The sequence below is a fragment of the Triticum urartu genome, chromosome 5, assembly GCF_003073215.2.
Source record: "Triticum urartu cultivar G1812 chromosome 5, Tu2.1, whole genome shotgun sequence".
Classification (NCBI taxonomy): domain Eukaryota; kingdom Viridiplantae; phylum Streptophyta; class Magnoliopsida; order Poales; family Poaceae; genus Triticum; species Triticum urartu.
The window spans coordinates 457,939,337-457,946,865 of NC_053026.1; the positions used below are offsets into that span (position 1 = coordinate 457,939,337).

General features: G+C 49.7%; 1 non-coding gene across 1 annotated transcript; it reads left to right on the forward strand.

Moving 5' to 3' along the window:
* The first annotated feature begins 5,623 nt into the window (after positions 1-5,623).
* TRNAI-AAU lies at positions 5,624-5,697 on the forward strand. Its single transcript has one exon. It is a non-coding gene; the product is annotated as a tRNA-Ile (tRNA).
* The last annotated feature ends 1,832 nt before the right edge of the window (positions 5,698-7,529 follow it).

Genomic DNA, 7,529 nt, shown 5'->3' on the forward strand with positions numbered 1-7,529 from the left:
ATGTTGGTTTTTCTATAGCTTACCACATACGCCACGTGGTACAAAACTCCAAACACATGCTATGATTTACTGATTTTCATTTTTATATTATTATGTACAATAGACAGATGTGGCAATAAAAAGTTGACTGCTTCAATACTTCAACTTTTACATAATTTTTCCCAGTATTTTTGTAAGTAATAAGGTTATTTTATTTTTTGTTCGTATATATAATTTGTAAATGATGTCAAGATTTGCTGAAGATAATGTCTACAATTTGTTGGCAAATGTCACTGTTATATTAACAGATGTAGAATTTAGTGGGTTAACATACCTACAAGGGGGATGTATCTCGTGCAACAGGGCAATTGGTGCTACCGATGCACCAGTCCCCGTTACACATTCAAAAATGTTTGTAAAAATAAAAAAAAATTAGTGCATTGAAGCAACACCAATGTATATTTTCACAAAAAATAAAATCAAAGTTCGAAATATTACTCGAGATATAAAAATGACAAATTTGACACTGAATAGTACGCAACACAAGTTGGGCTTCAGTTTTGGCCCATTAGCACATTGATGTCAAATTTGTCATTTTTGTATCTCGAGCAATGTTTTTAACTTTAATTTTTGTGACAACATACATTGATGTTGTGTCAATGCACTAAATTTTTTCGGATTTTTTCAAACATTTTGGAATGTGCAAGGGGGGGTCTGGTGCACCGGTAGCACCAATTGCTCTAGTGCACCAGATACGTTCCCCACCTACAAGAACTGCCTTGGAGATATGCGATATGTACATTGTAAATACCACATGCATGTATCTGTCCAGTGTGGTGGCCAACATATGAATGTAACACAGGTTAATTTATAGCATACCCAGTTTAAAAATAAAAAAACATGTCATCAATACATCCCGTGTTTTCACATTGTGGCGGCTACAAAGTCATGCACTTTCGCACCTCCGCATGCTATCAAGTCCCGCAACAACGTGCGGGCTATCATCTAGTATCCTTAGTGAATAATCCATCTTCAGATGCTTCTGCTCTCTCTATCGATCCACGACCACGCGAAGAGACCAAAAAATAACGTCCCACCCATGCATCGCCCCGCGTGCGACTGGGGGCAACCCTCGCCACCGCTGACCTAGGGCCACCCTTCCTCTCCCTCCTCCCTCGCCGCCGCCAGATCTCGTCGGCAGGCAAAGCCCTGACGGCGTGGACGGTGGCAAGGCCTCCTCTCTCCTCCACGTGGTGACGGTCGGTGCAAAATGACCTCGATGGGTGAAGGCACGCCACTATGTGGGGCGTGGCCGCGCTGCAGCAGCGGCTGCGCTAACGTGGAGGGTTGCACCGACTTCGGTGGTGGGTTTCTGGCGTGTAGTGGCTGCGTGTGGCTCCACTTTGGCCAGTGGCGTGCATGCTGGGTCCTGATCAGATCCGGTTGGATCTGGCCCATGGACTCTGGCGCGAAGGTGCACGCTTCGTGGAAGACGACGACGGGTGCTCCGGGGGCGGCGAGGCTTCTCCATGTCTGTCCATCAAGCGGTGCGGGTCCTGGCTGACCTGGGCTGCAGCCGCCCGCCCTTACCTCGGTGTCAGCTTGTGGGGGTGGCGGCGCAGCAGTGGTGGATATGGCGGGCGTGCTGGTCAACTCCAGTCAGTTCCGATGGCTGGGCGACGGCAGACGGCGAGGGATGATTCCTTGGTGAGCACTCTTTGCTGATGGCGGTGGTCAATTTGGTCTTCCTTGCCGGTAGACGGCCGGTCGTTGGTGGCCTTGCGTGGATATGTGCCGGTTGCCGTGGTGGGGCAATACAGGGGTGTCCAGTGGGGAGGTTGGCTAGAGGGATGGGAGGCGTCGACGTGGTCGGGCCACCCACGCCAACACATGGGTGTGCCGGCCGTGGATGCTCCCGCTCCCGTCCGAGTGCGTGTTGACGCAGTTTCGGTGATGTTCGAGGCAAGGTGTCTGCTGCTGCTCCGTCGGTTGGGGGTTACCTTTCGGACCAAAGTCGATGCCTTTGGTTGGTCTTGGTGGTGTCTGGATGTAGGGCAGTGGCCCTGGCGGTGGGAGTCGCGGTGTTCGTGGGCGGAGTGTGCTTGTTGGTGGTCGGCGTTGCTTGAGTGCGGCGGAGGGATGTGAGCGCTGGGGTGCATTACTTTCCCAGTTTTTTACCTAGCCGGCGGCGGCCGCCGCAGACATCGTTTCCTTCTTGAAGGCCCCGCCACGGTTGTTCTCACTACATTCGTGATGCTCCGAGTGAAAACTTGATCTTCGGGATCGGGCGGTGGCAGCACTCACTTGTCGTGCCCTTCTTGAAGGCATCGTCTTAGAGTCTTTGCTCCATCATGGTCCGGCTCACTTCCCCCGGGTGGCGTTCATGGTGGAGGTCTCCTTCGATTTCAAGCGGTTCTTCTTGGTCCATCCGTAGTTTGCTTGGTGGTTGGTGTGGGGTGATGTGTTGTGCCCGGCACCGTTGTATCTAACCTTGGGTATGTGTTGTGTGTGGCGATGGCATGTGTTTGTATATGTTTGCTTGGTGGTTGGTGCTCATCCGTAGTTTGTTTGGTGGTTGGCGTGGGGTCACTACTAGGAAAAGGCCTGCTAGTGGCGCACCTGTTTTCGCTACTAATGGCGCACCACAGGTGCGCCAGTAGCACCACGCCATTAGAATTTTTTACTAATGGCGCACCTGTGATGCGCCATTAGTATACCAGATACTAATGGCGCACCACATAGAAGTGCGCCATTAGTAACAATATTTTTAAAAAAAAATCAGAATTTTTTTCGTTGTGGCGCGCCATTAGTATCCCACAGGTGCGCCATTAGTAGAAGTGCGCCATTAGTAACAATTTTTTTAATTTTTTTTCAGAATTTTTTTTTCTTAATCTCGGGTCACTATGGCTTAATCTCGGGTCAATATGCTTAACCTCAAGTCAAATCGCACTCTATGGTCAAACTTCCTGGAAGGTCACCCATCCTCACACTACTCCAGCCCGAGCACGCTTAACTTCGCAGTTCTATCCAACCCAGCACCAGCTCACTTCACAGGCACTTGTTGATATATCTATCATATCAATCCTATTAAACCTTGTTGATGTCTAGGACTTTGTTCATGTTCATGAGTATGATGAAATTTTGAAAAAATATTTCAAACTTTCCGGTCATATAACGTATCATATTTAAAAAAAATCCAAATTTTTGTTGAAACCATTTTTTTCTGTTACTAGTGGCGCACCTAGCAAATGGTGCGCCACTAGTAAGTTTGATTTTTTTTTCATTCCCCCCTCTAGATCTTAAAAGCCCCGTATCTTTCGTTCTGTTAGGGTTTTGGAGATTTTGAAGATGTTGAACGGGGTTCCCCCGGTTCAATTCGCATGTAACTTTTCGAGTAGATGATTTTTCATATAAAAAACTTTTTAATCCGAGTTCGTATGCAAAAGTTATGCCCATTTTACAAATTCCGAAGAGATTTTGTAAATAAAGTCAAAATTCATATTTGTAAATTTTCCCAATAAGTAGACCACATATCACATGGGAAACTTATTTTTTTTATTTTTTTGACATTTCCATCATTTTTTTTATTTTTTTTAAACTGAAAAGGCGGTCCACGGAGGGGTGGGGGTGCATTCTGTGGAATTTTTGGTCAATGTTAGTAATGGCGCACCGTGGGAGTGGTACGCCATTACAAGTTAAACTAGTAATGGCGCACCACTTCCACGGTGCGCCATTACTAGTTTTGAAAAAAAATGAATTTTTTTTGAAAAAAACTTTGTAATGGCGCACCGTGGTGTGGTGCGCCATTACTAGTTTTGAAAAAAAAATAAAAAAAAAGTTGAAAAAAAAATTAATAGTGACGCACCGAGGGTGTGGTGCGGCATTACTAGTTTAACTAGTAATGACGCACTATCCTCTGATGCGTCATTACTAGTTTTGAAAAAAAAACAATTTGTTAGTAGTGGCGCACCGTGGGTGTGGTGCGCCATTAGTATTTAGAGTTTAATGGCGCATCAACACATGATGTGCCATTAGTATATTAATGTTTATATTATGTATAGCCCTTTTCCTAATAGTGGGTAATGTGTCATGCCCGGCACCTTTGTATCTAGCCTTGGGTATGTGTTGTGTGTGGTGATGACATGTGTTTGTATTTGTTTGTTTGATGATCGTTGTTTTATATCTAAAACGTGCCAAAAGTCTTTCTTTTAATGATCCATCTTCATCTGTAAGCCCTGGATTGTCGATCTTTGTTTCCACATCATTTTTTTTTTACTAACAATTCATCCATATTACGGAGAAATGTTACTCCTCTCCAAATTAGCCTAACTACTCCGTCCCATATCAGATCGTTCAACGCATCACAGATTCAGAGTTGGCTCGCGTTCAACTGTCTCCTCTCCCGGTTGCATATATACTGTGTCCAATCCATGAAACAACAACCAGCCGAACCGCCGTGCTGGCACTCAGTGCGCGGGCGGCGCGGCCACAGAAACGGGCTGTGCGCGCATGTCCGGGTCCTGAGCCAGACCTTTGACTGGGCAGTGGACAATCCCCCCTTTCCTCGGCTTTTATCTTGAGATGCACATTGAACCTTGTCTCTCAGTCCCACTCTCTCTCGACTCCGGGTACGTGCGTCGTGCCTCGGCCCTCGTACGCGTGATCCCACTCTCATGTCTACTTTTATTGGCTCCAGCTTACCGCCGAACAGCATGCAGGGCGTACGTAGCGTACCGCGCCATTGCTGACAACAGTAACCTCTGCCTCTACCTCCGTTCGTACCCGTCCCCGCGTAAATTTAAATTTAGCTCGCAGCAGCCAAGGTAGAGCGCACACGCGCAGACAAATAGGACGGAGAGACTGTTGTGCGACGAGCAAAAAGGAAGCGTAGGCGCCTAGGGGCCGGCCGTAGCACGCCGGTGATGGAGCGGCGTGCTCCCACGTACGAGCTGCGCCCCCCATGCATGTCCAATCGCAGACCATGCGTCCATGCCATCAACTCTACGTACGCATACCACGTACCGGCCGGCCTGCCGCTGCCCGCTAGCGATCTTCAAACGCCAAGACGGCCGAGCCCCACCCAGCAGCTGCCCCTGCATGCCCCTATAAGAAGCACAACAGGCGGTGCTCCGCTTCCACGGTCGATCGATGCGCTAGCTCACTGTCTTCTCCAACCACGAGGTCGAGGTGTGGTGTCGTGGCATCGTGGCTTCACTTTGCTGGAGTGGTATCATCTTTTAGCTCTTGCATGTGGGGAGGAGGTTAGCTGCTGCGCTGTACATGTAGCCAAGGATGAATTGCCAGCGTTTTGTTGAGCTCAGTAGGAGTGGTTCGTCGCGCTGGCAAGTCATTTCTGGCTACGTGTTTGCCTCGTTTCCTCATGCTGGAGCGAAGATGTCATATCGTACGACGTGTTGGGTTGGGGGTTTCAGACAAAGAGTGTGAGCAGAAAGGAGTGGCACAAACAGGTAAGCCAAAGTATTACAGTACTATAAATGATACCATTCTCTTCCCAACAGCAACCCGTTCCTGCTCTGAAAAGGCTTCACCGCGCAAACATGTTCTTTTCTTCAACTCGCTGTCAGTTTATCATTGTGAATACTAATGATTAGTAAGGTCGTTCGAAAAGAAGCAAAAGCATGAAGGCCCATTAGCTCAGCTGGTTAGAGCGTCGTGCTAATAACGCGAAGGTCGCAGGTTCGAGACCTGCATGGGCCAGTTTATTTTTATGTAGCTTCTGAATCTTGTGTCTCTTTCTAAATTCAGTGTGCAGAATCAACAAGGATTTGTGCATTTTGTTCAGAGCTACTCCCTTCGTCCGAAAATACTTGTCATCAAAATAGACAAAAATGAATATATCTAAAACTAAAATACATTTAGATACATTCTCTTTTATTCATTTTGATAACAATTATTTCCGGACGGAGGGAGTACGAGGCATCAATTAGAAGTATGCCAAGGAGAAGTCGATATACAACTGATGATGTGCATGGTCGTACGAGCAAGACGCTGTGACGCCCGGATAATTAAGCTACAGTGATCCCCCGCTAATGATGCCACGTCACCTCGGTTACTGTTGATAAACCCTAGATAATTCAAAACCGAAACAAATTCAAAATTTAATTACAGAAAAACAATAAAAGTTTTCAAACATTAAAATAAAAATGTTTGGTTTGTACTAAAAATTACAAAGATAATTATGGTGTAGAAGATACAGTTTTATAAAATGCATAAATATTTTAAATTGAATTAAAACAGAAAGGAAAATAAATAAAAGAAAAAAAGAAAATACAAAAGAGAAAACAAAACAAAACAAAAAAAAGAATAAAAGTCCCTCTTGGCCCACCTGGGCCTCGGCACAACTGGCCGGCCCACTCGGACCGAGCCACCCCACTACCTAACCCCCCTCCCCCCCCCCCCCCCCCCCCCCCCCCCCCCCCCCCACCCCACTCCCCGCTCCTCCACCCCCATCGATCCCGATCTGGATCGAGAAAGGGGAGGGCTCGGACGCCGCCGCCTCCCTGGCGACGCCCGCCGCCGCCGGACCTCCACCCTCATCCTCGCGCCCCCGCAACCCCTCTCGCTCATCGCTCCCCCCCCCCACAAACGGATCTGGATCGGGGGGCAACAGCCGCTCCCGACCCCATCGCCGCGACGCCGCATCGCCTCGCCCTCGTCCATCGCCGCCCGGACTCCCTCGCCGGCCTGCCTCCCCGTCGAACCGCCGACCTCTCGACCCTCCTCCCCAAGCCGCTCCCCGCGCTTGCCTAGACCCCACGCTCCCGCGGTGAGCTTCCGCGCCGTCCGCCGTCCCGACTCTGCCCCTTTCCCTTGCCCTGGCATGCGCCCTCCTCCGTCCCAGCCGGCGCCAGGGACCAGTCGGGCCGGGCAGCCCCGCCGTAGTGGCCTCGCCCCGCTGCGCCGCACGGAGAGCCCCCCGCGCCCGCTGCTCACCGTCCCGCACCCGCGCAAGCCGCTCGGGGCCATGCCCCTCGCCCCGCCTCGGTCCCCGCTGCTGCGGCTGGCCGCCGCGCTCGACGGCGCCCCACGTTGGCGGCCCCGCTCTGCTGCTGCTGCTTGCTCCCGCGTGCTCGCGCGCCCCCTGCCGTGCCCCACCTGCCGCCGTGCTGCTCTGCTCCGCCCCTACCCCGGCCGCCCCCTGCTGCCCACGGCGTGCACGACCGCAGTGGCCCCCGGCGCCCTATGCAGCCACGGGTGCCCAGCTGCGGCCGGTTCGGGCCACTGCCATGTGGACCCGCACCTAAAAAAAATTTAAAAAAAAATAAAAAAATTAATTAATAATTAACTTAATTAATCCTAATTTAATTAACCTAATTAACTACTTAACCTAATTAACTACTGTTAATTAACAGTATAGCCAATGACAGGTGGGCCTGCTGTCCAGTTTGACCAAGTCAAACTGCTGACTGGACTAGTCTAGTCATTGACAGGAGGGTCCCACTAGACCCCTTTGACCAGTCAACGGTCCCAGTTGACTGTTGACTGGGAAGTCAACTGGACCCCACCTGTCAGCCCCTTTAGTACATTGT